Source organism: Equus caballus, chromosome 26, assembly GCF_041296265.1.
Source record: "Equus caballus isolate H_3958 breed thoroughbred chromosome 26, TB-T2T, whole genome shotgun sequence".
NCBI classification, from domain to species: Eukaryota; Metazoa; Chordata; class Mammalia; order Perissodactyla; family Equidae; genus Equus; species Equus caballus.
In genome coordinates this window covers 40,765,300-40,786,617 of record NC_091709.1, presented here as the reverse complement: position 1 = coordinate 40,786,617, position 21,318 = coordinate 40,765,300, and positions in this window count along the sequence as shown.

Here is a 21,318-nt window from a genome sequence, read left to right as displayed (position 1 = left end):
AGACAGACACAGAGAGAGAGGGAGGGAGGGGAAATTCATTTGCTGGGACTGCCATAGCAAAGCAGCAAAGACTGGGGGGCTTAACCAACAGAAATGCATTTTCTCCCAGTTCTGGAGGCCGGAAGGCTGAGATCAAGGTGTCAGCAGGGGTGGTTTCCTTCTGAGGCCTCTCTCCTTGGCTTATAGATGGCCGTCTTCTCCCTGTGTCCTCACACGGTCTCCCCTCTGTACCTCTCTGTGTCTGAACCTCTTCTTCCTATAAGGATGTCAGTCAAATATAAGGGCTCATCCATGTAACCTCATTCAACCTAATGACCCCTTTAAAGATTCTATCTCCAAATACAGTCGCATTCTGAGGTCCTGGGGGTTAGGACTTCAACACACGAATTTTGAAGGAACACAATTCAAACCATAACAGAGAAAATACAAGATGTGAAGGAACCAGATCAGGGTTTCTTTTTGGCGGGGAGGAGTAGGGGCTCCTATACAAACAGGCATAGATAATTACATGGCCCTGTCTAGCCACCAAACTGGGAGAGAACCATCCTCTCCAGAAAGGTCTCGACTGGCATCAGAGGTGAAGCATCAGTAAACTCTTTTTTTTAATAATCCTTCGAAAATAATTATAGCAAGGATTCTGGAGTGATTATGAAGCACAATATTTTAATCTCCCCAAATTCCCCCATAAAAACAGACCAATGTACCAAAATCAAAGACCTCGAACTTCTACAACAAAATATGTGACAAGCTATCCCAACAAAGCTCACAGGAGTGCGTGGGGCAAATCACAAATAGCTACAGAACCTGTGTGGTTAAGGATCTGTGTAGGAGGAAAGAGAGGGATCCCAACAAACCAGAGGACAGGAAAGAAAACAACATCGCTGACCCATGTTCGCTGACATAGGTCCAACTCGAGAATGGTCGGATCGAATCCATGGGCAGCACAAGAGGACCGTGATGCACTATTCTGACTATGATGGAGCAGTCTAGAAGCCCTCAAAATGAGCACACCAAAGCTACCTTCAACACAAACTCCACAATGAGGAGAACAGGAACAAAAAAGAGACAGCACAGAAAAAAAGAGGAGGAGGAGATCAGAATGTCAGATCTCAGAAAATATGATGTTTTTTATTACTTTGCTAAAACAGCAAAAGAGGGAGGGATAGAGCCAGGAAGCTAAAAAACCTATCTTGACCTAACCCTCACTCCCATAAATACAGAAAAACTCATTTCCCTTAAAAAGTAAGAAAAGCAATAGAAAAGGATCATGCCCAATTCTAATATAAAGTTATTATAGGGGCCGGCCCCATGGCATAGTGGTTAAGTTCAGCACACTCCACTTTAGCAGCCTGGGTTCCTGCGTTCAGATCCCAGGCATGGACCTGCATACCGCTTGTCAGGCCACTCTGTGGTGGCGACCCACATATAAAGTGGAGGAAGATTGGCACAGATGTTAGCTCAGGGCTAATCTTCCTCAGCAAAAATAAATAAAAAATAGTTATTATAAGAGAAAAGAGAATAAGAGCATAATACTCTCCTGACAGACAATGAAAGCATAACCAAAAGATATGCTATACAACGCAGATGAAAATGTAACCTAATATTTGAAGTGAGGTGAAAGGAATTATGAAAATGATAAATGTTATTAAAGTGTAACTTAAATCATAATTAGAAACATTCAGAAAGATAAGATTTGAAAGCACAGATGACAGAACTCAGAAAAAAATTAGAAGTACAAGGAAAAATTTTCAGAAATGAAAACTAAATTAGAAGGGACATCAGAACCAACCAACAAAATAATGCCTTTAAAGAAATAAAATGTAAAAGAGGGAATTTTACAAAATCAGAAAGAAATGAAGAGATTCTACCTCTGGTTAGGATGTAAAAGATCACAAAAGATCAACAGCACAGCATAGCAATGAGAAAGCACTGGATAAGCTTTTAAACTGTATTTTTCTTTTTTTTTTTTTTTTTTTAAAGATTGGCACCGGAGCTAACAACTGTTGCCAATCTTGGTTTTTTTTTTCTGCTTTATCTCCCCAAACCGCCCCCCCGCCCCAGCCCCGTACATAGTTGTATATCTTAGTTGCAGGTCCTTCTAGTTGTGGGATGTGGGATGCCACCTCAACGTGGCCTGACGAGCAGTGCCATGTCTGTGCCCAGGATCTGAACCCTGGGCTGCCGCAGCAGAGCACGCAAACTTAACCACTCGGCCACGGAGCCAGCCCCCTAAACTGTATTTTTCTGTAAAGCCATTGAAGAGTGGTAGATTCAAAGAAGTCTAAATAAACTAAAATTCAGAGAGAGATGAGCCCATCTTCGATGAGCACAAAGCAGTGGCCCCTTCCATTCCTGTGGCAAATAGTCAAGTATGGGAGCATGGACGGGCAGAAGAGCAGGTCTGCTACAGGCAGAGAAAATTGCTGAGGATTAACAGCCAATGTGTACACCTGAACCTGGAGGAGTCCCAAACACAGAACTGGACACTACTGTCTGCCAACTCTCTCACACAGAAACTTACTGCATAAATGTGGCTGGGAAGTCAGGAGATGACATAGGAAAGCAAAGAGAAAACTTGTGGTGTCATATGCTTAGATCTCACAGCCCTGCTGGAGGGAGGGGGCCCCCACGCTGAAGACATTTGAAACCAGAGGTGAATTAAACCATCCGGAGTGGCAACCTCAGTCCTAATTCAGCTCAACTCATGATTCAATTGCAGATCAGATGCTGGTCCAAGATACCTGACCCACAAAATGGCAAGCACTTCTGGGAAAACTATTATTTCTTTCATTCTCCGCTGCTCTGTTATATATAAACTGCAGCATTTAATTAAAAAAGAAAAAACTACAGGACGTGTAAATAAGCCAGAAAATATGACCCATAATTAAGAGAAAAAATAGTCAATAGAAACAGGCCCAAAGATGACCCAGAATTGGCATGAGTAAAGAAAGGCTTTAAATGTATTAATATATAGTTGTTAACACTTTTAGATGGAAAAATCAGGAAAATGGTGAAAATATAAAGAATTTCAGCAGAGAAATGAAAACCCCAAAAAAGAGCCAAATGGAAACTGTAGAATAAAAAATATGGTACCAAAGCAAAGAATTTAGGGAGTGGGCTTAAGGACAGACTGGACAAAAGAAAGGATCAGTGAGCTCGAAAATACATCAGTAGAAATTCTCTCAATTGAAGCAGGAGGAGAAAAATGTATGGGAAAAAAAGCAGAGGGTGAGAGCAATATGAAATAATATCAAACAGTCTAACATACTTGTAATTAGAGTCCCAGAGGAGAAGACAGAGAGAATGGGTCAGAATAACTATTTGGGGAGATATCAGCTGAAATTTTTTTCCAAAACTAATGAATGACATCGATACATGGACCCAAGAATTAGACCATGGTCTCTGTCCACTTCAACTTTCCCTGTGTCACACTTCCCCTCCTGACTGGCAGAACTGGAGTGGCTGCAGCAATTTTGAGGATCCAGCTAAGGGGGGTGGGGTGCATCCTCAGTCCCGACCAGAGACTACCAGATCAGAAACTGGGGTCTGGGGATGGGACCAGCACTCTGCGTTTAACAAGACCTCTGGGTAACTCCAATGCTTGCTAAAGTCGGAGAACCACTGTTCTAAATGATCTCTAAGTTTCCTTGCAGAGCTGAGCTAAGAAGGAGGGAAAGGGAAATGGGACAGAGAAGTAGGAGATGAAGCAGGCGAACAAAGGGAGAAACGCAGACCATGGGAACACACTTCTCTACAGACAAGCAGATGTCTACCATGATGGGGCCATTCTGCTTCAAGGAGAGCAGCCAAGGGGGGGGTCTCCTGGACAATCGAGAGTCCAGAGGCAGAAGTGACCAGGACAGGAAAGCCAAGTATGCGAGGATTAACTTACCAGTGAGACCTGGCCCCTCTCACCCTCCCCAGAGCCCTACCTCTCTCCGTGCTGCCTTCATTGCCCTTGACTCTTCCATCCCAGGATGAAGAGTGTAGGTCATGTGAATGAAAGTGACAGCACCCCTGAGTGGGAAGCATCCCAGGGGCCATTTCACCCACCAAGAGCATTTCTGAAGCAGAAGATAACACTCATTCCACCACCAACCAGAGGATCCTGTGGAAAGATAGAACCAAAAGCACACGCTCCCTAAGAGAAATAAGCCAGGCTGACCAGAGAAGGGGTGACAGCACCCCAGGAAAGTTTCCAACCCCTGGGGCTTCCTGGGCAGATGGCTTCCCGGAAGTGTGGGAAGTTGATGTTCCATGAAGGGAACTTCGACAAAGGGAGCCAGAACAGGAGGATCCAGTGGATAAGTCCCCCTGCCTTTCTCCTGAAGGACGGTTCTGAGAAGCCACATGTCCATCGAGCCTCCTGGAGACAGTCAACCAGCTGCCTTCCTGGTGAAGCTGGGACAGGTGAGTAACACAACCACTGGTGTTTCCTTCATCCCCTGCTCCATCCCTTTATCCCTCCCACTGGCTTCTCTGGGATTTTCACACACACATACACACACCTCCCCCCCCCAACAAAGTATTAGCTCATTACATCTGTTCTTCGATTTTAAAAAGCTGCATCAAGAAAACTGACCCAGAAGTCTAGATATAAGATTCAGTCAGATCTCCAATTGGTTAGCCAAGGAAAGCATAATGATTATATAATCAGAAAATAGTCCCTTCTGGTCCTCATGTCTCAGTTGAAAAAGGAAAATAAAATGCCTGGATGTGATAAAGACTTGGGAATAAAGGGCAATGTTCTAGCTGGGCAAGACTTAGCACAGAGAGGCAATGACCAGGAAGTTGATTAAAGACGGAATCTAGTGAACAACGAGCCAAGGATTTTGCAAATCTGGACGTAAGCAATATAAAAGTAAGTTTCAAGCAAATGTTGAAATCAGATCTGGCTGCAGATGACAAAAAAAATTGTCAAAGTCAACTTTTTCAGAACTCTGGAAATTAATCAAAGCCTTGCAACAATTCAAGATCTATTCAAGAAAAATGTCTGACTCTCATTAAGAACTGTGAGCTTCGTAGCATTTTAACTTGCCCTGGGCCCATCATCCTCTTCCCAGCTGGGGTAGTCAGGGCTTGGAGCTCCCCAAAAAGCCCATCTGCAGACATTGCCATTGTGCATCCTGTCTGAGAGTTCCCTAGAAACTCCCAGGGGCCACACGTGAGGAAGAACACAGACTTTACACACTTAGTTCAGGAAAGTTAGTAAACAAACAGCAGCGGTTGCCACCATAGCATAGGAGGTGTGATTTCCAGAGTTACCACAACACATTATTTAATATGTCCAGTTTTCAACAAAAAAAATTATTAGCGGGGCTGGCCTGGTGGCGCAGCAGTTAAGTTCAAGTGCTCTGCTTCAGCAGCCTGGGGTTCTCCAGTTCAGATCCCGGGTGCAGACCTACATACCACCTGTCAAGCCATGCTGTGGCAGGCATCCCACATATAATGTAGAGGAAGATGACATGGATGTTAGCTCAGGGCCAGTCTTCCTCAGCAAAAAAGAGGAAGACTGGCAGCAGATGTTAGCTCAGGGCTAATCTTGCTCAAAAAAGAAAAGAGAGAAAAATTTTTTTAATTATTAGACATGTAAAGACACAGGTAATGTGGCCCAGGACAAAAAGCAGGCAGATACTGCCCCTGAGGAAGCCCAGATGTTGACCTTACTAAAAAAAATGCTAAATCTGCCATTACAAATATATTCAAAGAACTAAAGGAGGCCATGTGTGAAGAAGGAAGCGAAAGTGCGAGAACTATGTCACAACAAACAGATAATATCAACAAAGAGATAGGAATCATTTAAAAAATATATATATATATATATGTATATATAAATTCTGGAGCTGAAAAGTACCGTAACTACAAAGGAAAATTGACTAGTGGGACTCCACAGCGGATGTGAAGATGGGTCAGCTGAGATGGTCCGGGCTGAGGAAGAGAAAGTGTCCTGGTCTGTTTGGGCTGCTATAACAGATACCCCAGACTGGGGGCCCCAACAGCAAACACGTATTTCTCACAGCTCTGGAGGCTGGAAGTCCCAGATCAGGATGCCAGCAAGCTCGAGTCCTTGGTGAGGGCTCTCTTCCTGGTTTACAGACAGCTGCCTTCTTGCTGTGTCCCCACATGTCAGAGAGAGTCCTCTGGTCCCCTCATCCCCTTATAAGGGACCAATCCCATCATGGAGCTCCATCCCATGAGCTCATCTAAGCCTAATTACCTCCCAAAGGTCCCACCTCCTGATACCATCACATTAGGGATTACGGCTTCAATATATGAACTATGGGAGTTGGGGGGACACAAACATCCATTCCACTACAGAAAGAAAAGAGAATTTTTTTTAAATGAACAGAGCCTCAGAGACCTGTGAAATACCATCAAGTGTCCCAACATACGCATACATAACAGAAGTCCCTGAACGTGTTTTCTGCCTCAGGACATTTGCACCTACTGCTCCTCTGCCCTTATCTATCAGCATGGCTCCCTCACTTTCCTCTTCCAGGTTTCTGCTCAAATATTATTCCAACACTGAGGCCTCTCCTGACCCCTCAACTTCCTACCCCTCCTCACCCCCACAGGCACTTCCAATCCTCCTACTCTGTTTTGTTTTTCCCCATGGCTGTCATCCATTGGATATTCTGTATATCTACTTGTTTGTTTGGTTGTGCCTTCTCCCTCTACTGGACGCCAGTTCCAGGAAGGCTGAGGGTTCGCTGTTTCATTCACTGTTGTACTGCCAGCTCCTGGCACAGTCTTGGCACCCCACAGATGCTCGACAAATATTTTTTGAATGAATGGACTCTATCGGCCATAAAAACGTGTATATACTTTGATCCAGTAAACTCGCTCCTGGGAATTTAAGCAAATAATTCAAGGAAAGAGAAAAGGTATATGAATGCAAATATTTGTTACCATAGAGTTGTGTTTGTCAAACTTTCTTTTACTAAGAGCAAGGGGAAGGCTGACAATGGAAAATGAGCATGTGGAGTTGGGTTTTTAGGAAAGGTACCTCGGAAGAGAAAGTTTTGAATAGAATCTTGAAGGAAGTGGTAGATTTGGTTTAGCAGAAGAAAGACTCTGGCCAAAGACCCAGGGGGAGGACTGGGCCCTGGAGAATGAACGCAAAGGGCAGCAGTCAGTCATCTCATCAGGGGACCCGGGGGCGGTGGAGTTCCAGGACCAGAGAAGAGTTGGTGGGTGAGTGGGGCTGGGAGCTCATGGAACACACCTAAAATTCACTATAAACATGCTGAGCTTTTATCTCAGTAAATATTAGAGAACCCCAAAATATTTTAAGTGTAAAGTTTGCATGTTACAAAAACTGTGTTAGGGGCTGGCTCCGTGGCCCAGTGGTTAAGTTCGCGTGCTCCACTTTGGCGGCCCAGGGTTCACCAATTCGGATCTTGGGCGTGGACCTACACACGGCTCATCCAGCCATGCTACGGCAGCATCCCACATAGAAGAACTAGAATGACCTACAACTAGGATACACAACTATGTACTGGGGCTCTGGGGAGAAAAAAGTTGTTTTAAAATACCTGCAAACGTGTGAAATATCTGAGATTTGCTCTTCCAGATCAGGAAAGTTGCTCTGCAGTTCCTGGCAGATCCTGTCAAACACACGCCCACGTGCGTTTCTGAGCAGAACCCACGGATCTGCAAGGGCGGCCTTCTCTGTCTGGTGAACACCTCCACGCCTATTAAGGATCCCGTATCAGATCATTTGGGGGTTGTCAGCAATGTTTGCAACTCTGTCAGAAAAGATCTGAGAGTAATTTCAACAGAAAGAACGAAAAGTCATTCCCCTCGGGGAGAAAAGTCCTTAGAGAGGAAAACTCTTCAGGCAAAAATATTTGAGAACACAGTAATAACAACAAAATTCTCAGGGCGTGGGCAGATTGATCAAAGGACAGTTAGGGGGCTTTGTCTTAACTGACGAGCAAATTATTTAGGTACACGTAAATCTGACCGGTCATGTGAGTTTACCGGCACCCATTCATTCACTCGGTGTATCTTTATGGGACCTGTGTCAAATTTGGCACAGCACTGGTCTCAGACGTGTGGTCTCATGGAGCCCACGAGAGCACAGTTTCTGAGCTTAGCATGCCTAGAGCCATAAAGGTTGCACAGGTCCCAAATCTCTGACCTGAAACTCTTGGGGTGCTCTGTAACTCAGAATGTTCTGGATTTCAAAAGACAATAAGGTGTGGAGACCTTATATTTCCTAGCAGCCCCGTGAGTCCACAGCAGCACCCTGTAATCAACCACATTAGCATTTCCATAGCAAAACATAAATCTTCACCCTAAGCAAGATAACTAAAGACCATCCGTAGCCTCAGTTCAGGTCAAAGATTTGCTACCAAAAGAGTGTGCTGCAAAGTTATGGAATACTTTCCTTAAAATCCAGAGCTTTCTAGATTTTAGGATTGTGGATAAGGGTCGGTGGATTGCGGAAATGAGCTGTTTCCAGAAAGACTTGAAACTGCTGCAAGGAGAGAATGCATGAAATGCAGCAGACACAGTTGGGATCCCAAGAGTTCCAATGCTCAGCCTCTTAGCCCAGGCTAGACATAGCATTCACATCCAACACACGTGTGACCCACCAAGGGAAAGAAACATCTGTGGTCTCTGGTCATGGAGCCTTGACAGAAGCGGGGATCACCAGGAGGACCTTTGGTTTGCTGAGAACCAAAACTGGAAAGAACAGGGTGAAGTGGCTGCTCTGGAGATGTGGTTTGGAGAGATCAGGATTTGCTCGGGAAAGAGCCAGGCAGAGAGTGCCGACAGATCTTCAATTCTGGGAGAGGAACCGGGGCAAGATCGGGAGCGAGTTGATGTGCAGTTTGCTTTAGAATTTGCAATTTCACGCCTTTCCTGACTCCCCACAAAATCATGGGCAAACTCCCCGTATCTCATTAACACGCTACAGAGTTGCATTTAACCCCATGACACGTTGAACTGCTGAGACCTGCTTGAAGGTGGGTGTGAGCCAAGAACAGAGCCATCCTGGGGATCAAGCCAGCCCCTGGGACACACTGGCCCCCACCTGCACCCCATGTCAGTTACCGCAATCTACAATAGTTTGACATCCCCGACAGGAGCCCGTTGCTGCAGGAACGTTTTGTAAACATACTTTGAAACAGGAAGGTGTGGCATTGTTTTCCAGTGTAAGGAAATCTAAACGACTTTACCAACAATTACACAAAGGAAGCGAGGCCATTGATTTTAAAGAACACTAATAACAGGAGTTAACATATAGCACATTCCGGGCACTTTACAAAGATTAACTCATTAACCCTCGCAACAATCCCACCAGGCAAGCACTATATACTTTCATTTTATGGATGAGGAAACTGCAGCATAGACAGGTTTAATGACTCGGGAGAGGATGGGTGCTGAGACGGGTCCTGGCATCCACACCGTTAACAAATGTACTAAATGTACTAAACTATAAGAAGAAAGAAATCATTGCAAAGAATTGAATTGGACCCTAGATGATGATGCTAAAGGCGTGTCCTCCTGTGGATTTCTTTAGGGTATTGGCCAGGCCCTCAGAGTCAACATCCAGGTATATTTAATCTATGGAAAGTGATTGCAACACCCTCTCCCCAGCATGGCGCCTGGGAGATGCCAGTGCACTAGACAGCTTTACCGCTGGTGTGGTGCGCGCTGACTGGCCGCACACGTGAGCCACTCTCGTTCTATCACCATCATTCCTCAACGTGACTCCACAAAGCTGAGATCCCACCACCATTTCTGAAGATTAGGGGTCTTTCAGGATAGACCCAGGCTGCCCAGACACCCCACCAGTGTGGTGGAAGACTCTCATCTTCAGAGCAGGTCCAGGCTTGCTCTCCTGCATTATGCTAACCCCTGGCCTTGGGGAATGGGATCAGAACACCTCCACACTGTCCCAGCCAACTTCCCCATAGTGTCACTTCACAAATAATGCCCTAGTGGGCCCTGTGGTTCTGATGCCCTTGCTCTAGAAATGCTTTTCAGAACTCTGGCTAGTATTTCTCAGTGAATTAAGTCTTAGATGTTAATTATGACAAGCACCAAATGGGTAGGATCCACCGGAAAGCCGCTTCTCCAGGTCACGGAATTGCCAAAGGAAAAGTCTCGCACTGTAAACAAAATTGTTTTCTTTTCAACAATAATCAGTTTGATCCCATAGAGATCCTCCCAGTGCAGGCTACCATCTCTGTTTCCTTTGCACTAGGCCCTCAGGGGACTGTGCCAGTGTAGACGAGCAAGGAAACCAGTTTGCTGGCAGTTTGCAATGCTCCTACTACAATGGTGGTACTACAAGGCAATGGAAATGGAAATTGCTAGAGTTTGCAAACCAACGGACATGAAAAGGAGCTTCAGAGAGAACCTAGTCTTCGAAGCCTGGGTTCCTGCAAGAATTTTGGGGTCTGGGCAGGTCATTAGCCAGAGAGACCAATCAGAAGGATAGGTCAGATGTGGCAGGGAAGCAGAAGTAGTCAGCCTGGGAAATTCTGAGCTTAAGGTGCCCGCAGAACAACCAGGTGATTTCAAGCAGTGGCTGGGAATGCATGAGTAAAGCACAGGAAGGAAGTCTGAACAACACACGAGGGTTTCAAAGTCCACTGGAATAAGCCTTGTTATTTTGTACTGAGCGCCTTTGCACATGCCGTTCCTTTTGCCTGAAACGCTTTTCCTCTCCTCTACATCTATCAAGTCTGCTTTACCTAAAAGACCAGTTCAAATGGAACCATAAAAGTGGTCATGGACTCTTGCAGGCCAAGTAAACAGCTTCACGCCCTAGCTTCTTTCTGTGTTAATTGGGGCTGAGGTGAAAGGCTGGACTGAGAAAGACCCTAAACTCTGGGGTCAGAGTAATCTGGACTCGAATCCCAACTCTGCCACAAACCAGCTGTGTGACCCTGAGTAATTCACAACCACTTGACTCTCAGAGTCCTCTTGAGTGAAATGGAGACACCGTCTAAGTCACAGGCTCCTTGTATTTGACAAATAAATGCCTAACTGAGGCCACTTGGCGATGCAAGCTGTGGCACATTGCACTTCAATTGTTGAAGGGCCTGTTTTCTCTCCCCGTCTAGAGTGCGAGCCCCGCTGGGCGGGGTTCCCTGTTGTCTGCAGGTCCCCGTGCCTTGGCGCTCACATCGTGCTTAGCGCTGCAAAGAGGTGGAGGAGGACGTGGAGGAGGGAGACCCGCCGGTCGTTTGAGCAGGGCTCGTGGGAATCCTGAGCAGGCTCTGCTGTGAAATCACTCAGAAGTCACATCTGAGACCTACCAGACAGAGGCATGAGGCCAGCAGCAGCCTGCCACCCTCTGCCAGGAAGGAGAGAAATGTCTGCACCTGGGAGTCACTGTACCTTGGGGAAGCCGGGGCGGGGAGGCGTTGTCCTGAGGTCCGATCCCTGTTCCCCAGGGGAGCAGAGTGAAAAGCTGGCTGGGACTCGGCTCGGACACTGCGGGGAGGGGAAGATGGCCTCTGCAAGGATTTTCCTGGGAGGGCGCCCTCAGGGCGGCGAGAGCCTGCCTCAGGCACCACGACAGAGGGGACAACCAGGATGTGAGCCGCGTGGCTGCCCTGCTTTCCTAGAGAGCCGCCCTGCACGTTGCTGGGGACCAAGGGACAGAATCCTGCAGGACGCGAAGCTCAGCACAGCTAAGGTGTCCCGCCACCCAAGACCCAGAAGCCCAGATCCACCCGTGACCTGGACAACAAGACACCCACTGGGGCCGCTCCCAAGGGCGCCCGAGGACGCTTCTTTCCCCGCAACAGCGCCGGCGCCGGACAGCGACGGCTCCGCCCCTGGGGCGTGGCCCGGGAGCGTCCGGCCAATCAGCGCTGCGGGCGCGCGATCACGTGGCCATCGCCCGAGCACAGGCTCTTCCGCCTTCCGCCTCACAGCTCCGCCCAACGTGGCCAGAAGCCGCTGGCGCCGCCCCCGCGAGGGTCCTCTCGCGAGAGCAACCCAGACAGCCTGTCATCTGCTCGGTCCGCCACCGCCTGGAGCCGTGCCCCGAAATAAGAGAGGGCAGAGGGCGGCCGCCAGAACGAGGGCCAGGGCATCGGAGGGGGCTGCCGCAGGCTCGGCCCCCAAACCAGGACCGCCGGGCTCCGGGGGCGCACGCCGACCCGGCTCCATCTAGTCGCATCCAGCCGGGCCCTGGACGAGCACCTCCCGGGCCGGAAGCGGTGACTGGGTTTAACCAGGGGCGGCAGGGGGCTTCGGAGCCCGTGATCGTCCGGCTTTTCAGCATCTTCGTCACTGCTCACCACTCCAGCCGCTGAAAACCTGGAGGCACGAGCGGACGTCCCAGCAGGAAACCCGGGGACGACCTCATCTGAGATGTGATGACAGCGCGTGTTCTCGCGTCCCACGGAGGCGCCAGCTGCGCCCCAGGCGGCCTCACCCATCCCGTAACTCCCCTGCAGGGCGGCCGCGGCGTCCCCGTTGTAGCGAGGAGGAAACGGAGGCTCAGACGGGTTAGAGGACCGCGCCCAAGGCTGCACAGAGCCAGGCTCTGCCTCTCGGCCGGGTGGCGTCTCCAACCGGGAGCCCCAGGCGGTGCTGCTGAGTGACCAGCCGCAGGCCCGCGCTTGGACCCTGAGGTCTCGGGAAAGGCTCGGCGAAGACCCCTGTGCACTTGGTGATGGGCTGCGCACTCCATCCCTTGTCCCGGAGGGGCCAGCTGCCGAGCTCGGGTCTCCAGGGGAAGACAGCGGCTCACCAGTACCCACCGGAGCCCCCTGCATGCCTCTGGCCTTGGTGCTGCCCCTGGACCCGGCCTTCATCCCTGCGCCTTGCTCGCGCTGGGCCTGGAGGAAGGAGGAGGCCGGCCGTGGACTCCAGGTCTAATAAGGATGCTCTCACTATGGAGGGACCACTTCTTAACCACAGAGCCGGCGGAGAGTGAAAACTGGGCCCCCTCAGATACACTTCTGTGAGGGAATTCCTGAGGGACTATTAAAATCGCCCCAGCTTATCTTCATTCATATCAAATGAGCATTTGTCTCACGCCCAAAATGATACGTTGGTAGAGCCAAACCAATGTATTCAGCCATGCACAGGCGAGTCAGAGGCCCCCCTACCATTTAAAACACTCCGTGGAAATGCCTGAAATTCCCCCAGTAACCATTCTCTGAGGTTAAGAATCAAACTCTCTGGGATCATTAAAATAGATGAAAGGTGCTAAACCCCTGCATTTCTGATAGGAGAGGGGGTCAATTAAAGCATGGGTCCCCAGGAAGAGGGAAGAGGGGACACAATCAAGGGGAGAGGGCTTCCCTCCCAGGAGAGGCTCGAGAGAATCTAAGACGGATCTGTCCAATGGCTGCAGATTACTCAGGAAGTTAGAAGAGCTGCTTTGTCCAACTCCGTAACTACTCCCTGAGCCTCAGAAGGGTCTCTCCTGCCCTTGGTGGGGTTCTGAGACCACATGAACCTACCCAATGTTCACAGCCACATGTGGCCACATTCTGGGGATATGAACAGGAGTCCCAACACTCTACTGGCCAAACTTCCCGCTGAGCAGCCATGTCGGCAGAGAGAAAGATTCCAAAACCAGGCCTCTCCCAGGATTCACCAGAACCATTTCTCTCTCCCATTCTAGGAAACAAAGCAAAGCCATATTCAGAAAATAATGAGAAAGAGTCATTAAGTCAAAGGAAAAAGGAAAACAAGTCAATAAATCAGCTTTGTATGGCTCTAAAGAAGAGACAAAGAACCCCGAGGTGACATGAGCGTTAAACCTTGTTATTTATATGGGAAAACTTACTCTGTTTGGACATGCTCTTGACTCATATCTCTTCATCGGCTCAGGCTCCCACTGATTTCAGATAAAAGCCCCAGATTGGGAGTGTGGAGGCTGCAAAAGGGGCGCTGGTCATTTATCTTCTGAGGAAGAGATTTGACCTTCCATCCTCACCCTTCTGGAAATAAAGGGTAGATTCAGAAAGCCAGAGCACCTCCATAAACTTCCAGAAATATCGTCAGGATGAAGCATATGATCCAAGGGAAATTAAATCCACGTTCAGCGCCCTCACCACCAGCAGCAAACGCTTGTTCTGGGAGTAGCACTGCTTAGATATCTCATCAGAGTCAACCTCATGTGACTCTGCAAAGGGAGAGCAAGTTGCCCTGTCCCTATAGCCAGTAACCTTGTTGTTCCCCCAGTAAAGATGCCATCACTTCCAGCTCCATGGACTCTCGGGGCCTTTTACACCATGGTGTGGGCCATGCCTCCCCTTCCCTCCTACTCCACACCCCACCCCCCGGAGGCATGGCACAGAGCAGGTGCCGCTAAATATCCACTGAGTAAGCATCAGCACCCACAGCGGGGGTAGCACAAAAGAGAGGGCCTTAATGCAGGGAGAGCGCACCACCATCTCGTGCCCCGACCCCATCACCTCTTACTGGCTCTTCCTGCCTCTTAGGGGACTGACTCCACCTGTATTTCTGCCAGATCTAAACAGTCACGTCAGGGATCCAGGCGCAAGTCATTAGGACGAAGGAAGTAACAATGCTGTATTTGCACAGCACTTTGCAGTCTACACATAATATCCTTTCAGAGGTGTATCATTGTAACCTCCAGGTTAGAGGTCAGGACTCTGAGGCATAGTGTTATGGGCTAAACTGTTTCTCCCCAAAAATTCATATGTTTTCCTAACCCCCAATACCTCAGAAAATGACCCCATTTGGAAATAGGGTTTTTAAAGAGGTAAAGTTAAATGAGGTCATTAGGATGGGCCTTAATGCAATCTGACTGGTGTCCTTTTAAGAACAGGCACTCAGGACACAGACACACACAAAAGGGGAACCGTGTGAACATTTGGAGAAGACGGCCGTGTACACGCTGAGGAGAGAGGCCTCAGAGGAACCCACCCTGCTGACACCTGGATCTCCAACTTCGAGCCTCCAGGACTGCGGGGAAATGAATTTCTGCTGTTTAAGCCCCCCAGTCTGTGATCCTTTGTTATGGCTGCCCAAGCCGACTAATACCCACAGGGTAGTCACACAGCCAGTGAGCAGAAGAGGCAGCATTATACCCCAATTAGTTGATTTCAGCCACAGTGTTCTTTCCCTCCCCAGGCAGCAGGCCCCTCTGCATGAATTAGGAAAAGGCACCCCTTCCCCTAGATACGTTACTGCTGTCTGCCAGAAAAGACCCAGGATGACCCTAATGAGAATGGTGTCCCTGAACTTGCTCAGTGCGTGACATGCACTACCGTACAGGGTGGCCTACGGTGGAAAGCACACTTGGACACCCTCCATAGCAGAGGGTCACACAGGCCACTGATCAGGCTGAGGCTCCCCAAGCACCAAACACGGTGATCAGGAGCTAAGCTAACTGAGCCACTGAGGTCTCACAGATGTCCAAGCAGCCCCTACTTCATTATGTCTCACACAAGTCAGACTTCCTTTGGTAACGTCAGGGGCACTCACAGTACATAGTCACAGAGGGGCCGTGTGCACCGTGGCTCATAGGCAGCCCGAGCTTGCTATCACATGATGCTTTTGATATTGTAAGTACTGTGAAATCTACAGGTAATTGGTTTGCTTTTTGCATAAATAATCTGAGGTCTTGATTTAATCTTGCTTTGGGTCAACTGACCCAAATGTTATATATCATATTGTAACTTGGTTACCTAAAATTACTTATTTTCAAAAGAGCGGTTTTCAAGACAAGAACAACGAGCAGAGTAGGGTGACGGGGAGTGGGCACAGTTTGTGTGGCCATCGTCCTACCATCAGCCTTCTCATGAAATAAGAATCTCTCTCTCAAAAACCCATTATATTTTCTGATGGTTAAGACAAATTGCTAAAGGATTTGTAGGAACTGCAACTGTTTCTGGATGTATCCTCTGAAGAAAAAACGTATTTGTTTTAAAAGCAATTTTTCTAACAGTAAGAAGGAAAAATGATAGGACCACACAAAAGGAAAATCACGGAGAGCAGAATAACGCCAGAGGAAAGGTCTCCTGTGGGGTCAGGACAGCATGGCTTGTGTGCTCCAAACAACGCAAGCTGTGTTCCGGTACTCAGGGAAAAGCAATAGAGAGGAGTGAAAAATCAACTTTTATTCGGCTAGCACCAGTCTCTCACTTAGAGAACGAATTTCTTGTTTGAGGAAAAAACTGTGCGATGCTGTACGGTAGATTAGTATTTCCAAAATCGGCCACTGTAATATTTCTGGTCTCACATGTTCTTCCAGGACGTTGCCACACTCCCTTCAAGAGATGGCATCTCCTGCCCCCTCCCCTTGAAACCGGGAGGGCCTTTGTGAAAAGAATTCGATGGCTAGAATGCAGCAGAAGCAACACTGCCAGCTTCCAAGGCCAGGTCAGAAAGGCAGCAGGGGTTCCCCTCCCCGCCCCACCCCTCTCTTACTCTCTCTTTCTCTCTCTCTCAGAATGCATACCCTGGGAACACAACCACCATGCTGTGAGGGTCTCAGAGGACCCAGAGGACAGCCTGGCTCCTATAGGAGCCGAGGTCGGCGGGATCTGGGAGGGTAGGAGAAACACAGGAATATGACCAAACTAAATTGCAGGACAGAGATGGAGGCAACCAGAAGTCCAGGGGGGGAAATGCTCTCCAAGAAAGGAAATGAAGTCACAGGGTGTGAGTTGGCTCTGCAGGGAACAACAGTTACATTACAAGGGTTACACTGTCTTACTAACATCCTGAGGGTAGAAGGGGTGGAGGCGGGGCAAAGACAGAAGAGTGAAATCCTCATTTCTCATCAGATAAAATCAACAGATAAGGCAGAAAAGATAGATGTCTCAGGGAATAACAGTACAAGTTCATACAGAGGTGTGGTTGGCAGAGAAATGGTCCCCAAAGATGTCCCCGTCCCAAACCCTGAAACCTGCAAGTATGTTACCTTACACGACAAAAGAGACTTTGTAGATGTGATGACGTTAACCACCCGAGGTGGAAAGATGACCGTGGATCACCCTGGTGGGTCCAATGCAATCACAAGGGTCCTTAAAAGATGGAAGAAGGAGGCAGGAGGGTCAGAGAAGGAGACCAGACCATGGAAGCAGAGGTCGGAGTGATGTGATTGCTGGCTGTGAAGATGGACGAAGGGCCACGAGCCAAGGGATGCGAGCAGCCTCTAGGAGGTAGAAAAGGCAGGAAGCAGATTCTCCCCGGAGCCCCCGGGGAGGAATGCAGCTCCACTGACACCTTGATTTTAGCCCAGCGAGACCCATTTTGGACTTTTTTTTTTTCTGTTTTATCTCCCCAAATCCCCCCAGTACATAGTTGTATATTTTAGTTGTGGGTCCTTCTAGTTGTGGCATGTGGGACGCCACCTCAGTGTGGCCTGATGAGCGGTGCCATGTCTGCGCCCAGGATCCGAACCAGCGAAACCTCCGGCCACCGAACTGGAGAGCACAAACTTAACCACTCGACCACGGGGCCGGCCCCGCATTTTGGACTTCTGACCTCCAGAACTGTAAGATAACAAATTTGTGTTGTTTTAAGCCACTCAGCTTGTGATGATTTTTAAAGCTGCCATAGGAAACTAACACAGCAGGTAATGACCAGAAGGAACGGCTAAAAGGGTTGAAAGTGTTTTCTGAGAAGCCCAACTGTGGGAGGAGAGGAATGGAGTGAGGGGCAATTCCTCACATTCTGTGCCTTTCAATTCTAGGTAATTCTTCGACTATAGGCATCTGTGACTTTGATTAAAAACAAAATTTTAATTTAGCCAGGGCTCCCTCACATCCTAGTAACCTAAGAAGAGGACTTTGTGAAAAAACTGACCATGGTAACTTTAGGGGTGTGGCCTGAACAATTAAACAATTGATAGGGCTTCCATGCACACCTACTGTGCGCCCCACATACACAGGGTGTTAGGAGGGATTTTAAAGATGCCCGGGTCCCTGCACTCAGGGCCTCAGTCAAACCTACTTGCCTCCCACCTCACAAGACCCAGAGCTGGGCAGAGCTGCCCTGCGGGGCAAGGGCCCCAAGGCCGCTGGGCGCTGGGGGTCAGCAAAGATCGAGATGGGTTGGTGTCAGAGGGAACTGTGTTTCCTGGAGGGCTGGGCTCGAGCTGACTGTGAAGAATTGGAGGACATTTGAGGAGTGGGAGGGATGGTGGACAAAAGCCTTGAGAGGGAAGTGAGAACCATGGGTTGGGGGACACTGGAGACCAGCTGGAGGTTCCGCATAGATGAGACTCACCCCACGGATGAGGTGTGGAAGTATACAGCCCACAACTGCAGATTTACACACCTGTTGTATCCAACTACGTTTGCCAGGCACTCTGACATCGCTCAGACTCATTCGGAGCATTAACTTGGAGATTTCCTGCTCCGCTGAGCAAGTCCCACTTAGAGGGAGAGAAGGAGCCCATGGCTGTTCCTCTGAGATATCTTGTCTACCATCAATTCATTCAACAAACACTGCCCACGTGCCAGGACCACTGTAGGCACCGGGAATCCTGTGCTGATCAGGACAGCGTGGGAGCCTTCCCTTGGGGCTCACGTTCCAGGAGGGGGATTGGTGCCGAACACAGGCGTTCATGCTGGAGGCTGGTGAGTGTTTCGAGGAAAAGTACAGCTGGGTGAGGGAAGCGAGAGTGTGCTGTTCCAGATGGAGGAATCGAGAAATGACAAAGATGATGACATTTGAGCAAGAGGGACTGACAGCTGAGCGGGATTTACTGCAACTTACCTATCACGGTGCCGCTGGTAAATCTCCGCCAGAACCCAAAGAGGTTCTGTGGTTTATCCTTTGATCTGTCGATAATACAAACGACAGTCCTGTTGCCACAGGAAACCATTCCAGATGTATGCTCCCATTTGCAAAAGTTACAGCTCAGCTGCCCAGCTCTGCCTGCTACAAGCATTTATCGGCTCTTCACCACCCTGGGCTGGGCAACTTCCAGAGACAGACGTGGACACATGGTGACCTCACCTATCAGAGCTCTGAGAACATGGCACATTTCGGGAGTGCGATGGACACGCCGTTCTCCCGCAGATCCTTCTGGGCCTCCGCTCTCTGTATAAGGCTGTGCAGCCAGGCACACATAGACAGACAGAGTCCTCAGCACGGGTTCGGGGTTGCTATCTTTGGAACTGGTGAACGTCTTCTGAGTCTCACAGGGGTCATGTCCACCTGTGGTTATCTCTTGGCAGGGCGTTGGCCTTATAAAGGCATGCACATGCCTGTGCCACTCAAGCGGAAGGAATTCAGGCACGTGGCCTGGGAGCTCTGAGATGATCCTCCCCGTTCAGGAACTGCGGAGGTAAGACTGGGTTCAGAGCTCAGCGCCACCTTCTGAGATTCTGCAGCAGTGGTGCCCAAACTTCGGTGTGCTTAAAAATCAATTAGGTGTGTGTTGAAAATGCAGATCCCTAGGTCCTGAGACCCAATTCAGACTCAGATGGTCCGTCTGAAGAGGAAGCTGGGATTCTGTAATTTACAGTCCCCCCACAACTTCAGATGCTGGTGGTCCACAAAGCATACTTTGAGAATGTATTACAACTGAAAAGTAGAGTTGGAGGCAAGTGTTTTGAGATGCCATCTCCTACAGCAGCATGCAGGCAGCTGTAAAGAGCACAGAACAGCTTCCTTTTAAAACCAAAGTGCAAAGCCCTCCAAAATGTCAGCAGCGAAGAGGTGTAGAGGAGAGGCCGGTCCAGACAGAGGAGATGCCGGTCCAGACGGATCCATTTTTCAGCTCACCTCCAGGGCTCCCAGCCTCATCCCTCCAACATTCACCTTCCCTCTGGAGCTGGATTTTTTTTACTCCGACTTCCATCATGCCCATCAAAATTCCAATCCTAGATCAAAGTCTGTTTCCTCTTATCCCCTGAGTATATCCAAAATTAGCTGATATTTGCAAAAAAAATGTTAATAAAACTAAGGCTGCAGAAAAGTAAGGGGAATTCTTACTGACAATGCAAATAGCAACAAACATGCAAGTTTCCAAAATGTAGGTTTCTGGTGCTGTGATGACCATCCAGCAGCAGTGAGTGGGTGCCCCTCACTCCCAGGCCCCCTGTCCTCGCCTCCTGGACTCCTGCTGGCCTCCATCCCCCTCCGTCTATCAGCCAACACAACCATCACTGCTCTGAGAACCGAGGCAGGAAATGGAAAGATGGTTTCTTATCCACATGCACACCTCCCCTGCCCGTAGAGTGACTCCAGCTGTGCTGTGCCACCCCCAAGCGCTCGGGTCTCTCGGGCCCCAAGCTCTGGGCTCTGGGCTCTGCAAAGACACGTCTGTGCACATCCTATTCATCACACATCCATCACTTCATGGGTAAGCACAACATACATGCCAAAATAATCCAGTGCTCCAGGAGAAAAGACATACCGAATATAGCAAAAACCTGAGAACTGGCCCCTTGGATTTACGTCCAATAAAACATGTCAAGCTGTCCAACCAGGAAGCCTACATCTATCTCTCCCCTTCACAGTCTTCCAGCGGCCCCACTTCTGACACCCACCTTCCTGAGTTCTTATCTTCATAACTAGTTCTTAACCTGTAGGAAAAGACCACATTAAAAAAAACGAGTTACGGCGTGATAAAGCATTTGTTTGGATTTGTAGATTAATTTATGTGCCACATCAGATAACTCCATAACATTAAACTGCATTCAGACGTTTAACAGATCACCGCCACTGAAAAGAATCAGATTCCACGGGATGGAGACTGTCTTGGAAAATCTGGGCTGCGTGGTTGCCGTAGTAATTGATGCCTTCTAGAACAAATCCATGCTTGGCTAATTGCAGCCTTCTATTTTTAAACTCATCTACATTCTTCTCCCCCCACCCCAACATTTCTCACACTACTTCAGCAATAAAATACTATTACTGTTATCTGCACAGCCCGTGCTGATCTCAAAATAACTTGTTTCCAGTCAGCCTGCTCCTGGCATGTGAGGCGAGGGGAGCTGGCTCCCCAGGCACGTGGACGGCCAGAGAGGTACCTTGAATGAGCCCCAAACACTTCGCACAATAGGAAGGAAACAGCAACACAGACTTCCAGGGCTTCAGCCGCCTTGTGAGCCCCCGGGGTCTGGGGGTTGGGGTGAGGCCTGCTCAGTGGTCTGCTCACCGCCTCCCTGAGCCAGGCTGGGGCCCCGCACTGCCTCATGGGAAGTTCTTTGGTAACAAGCCACAGAGGTGATGGCAGAGTAGTCCTGAGGATGACCCGATGGTCAGTCCAGAGCCTATGGGACTGTGTTAGGACATCCCAGGGACCATGTCAAGGCCCAATACCTGCAGCCTGAGAAAAGGCTTCCGTCAGCTTTGCTCTCCAGGCTCCTGACGGGAAGCCTGGGTTCTGCTGACTCCGTC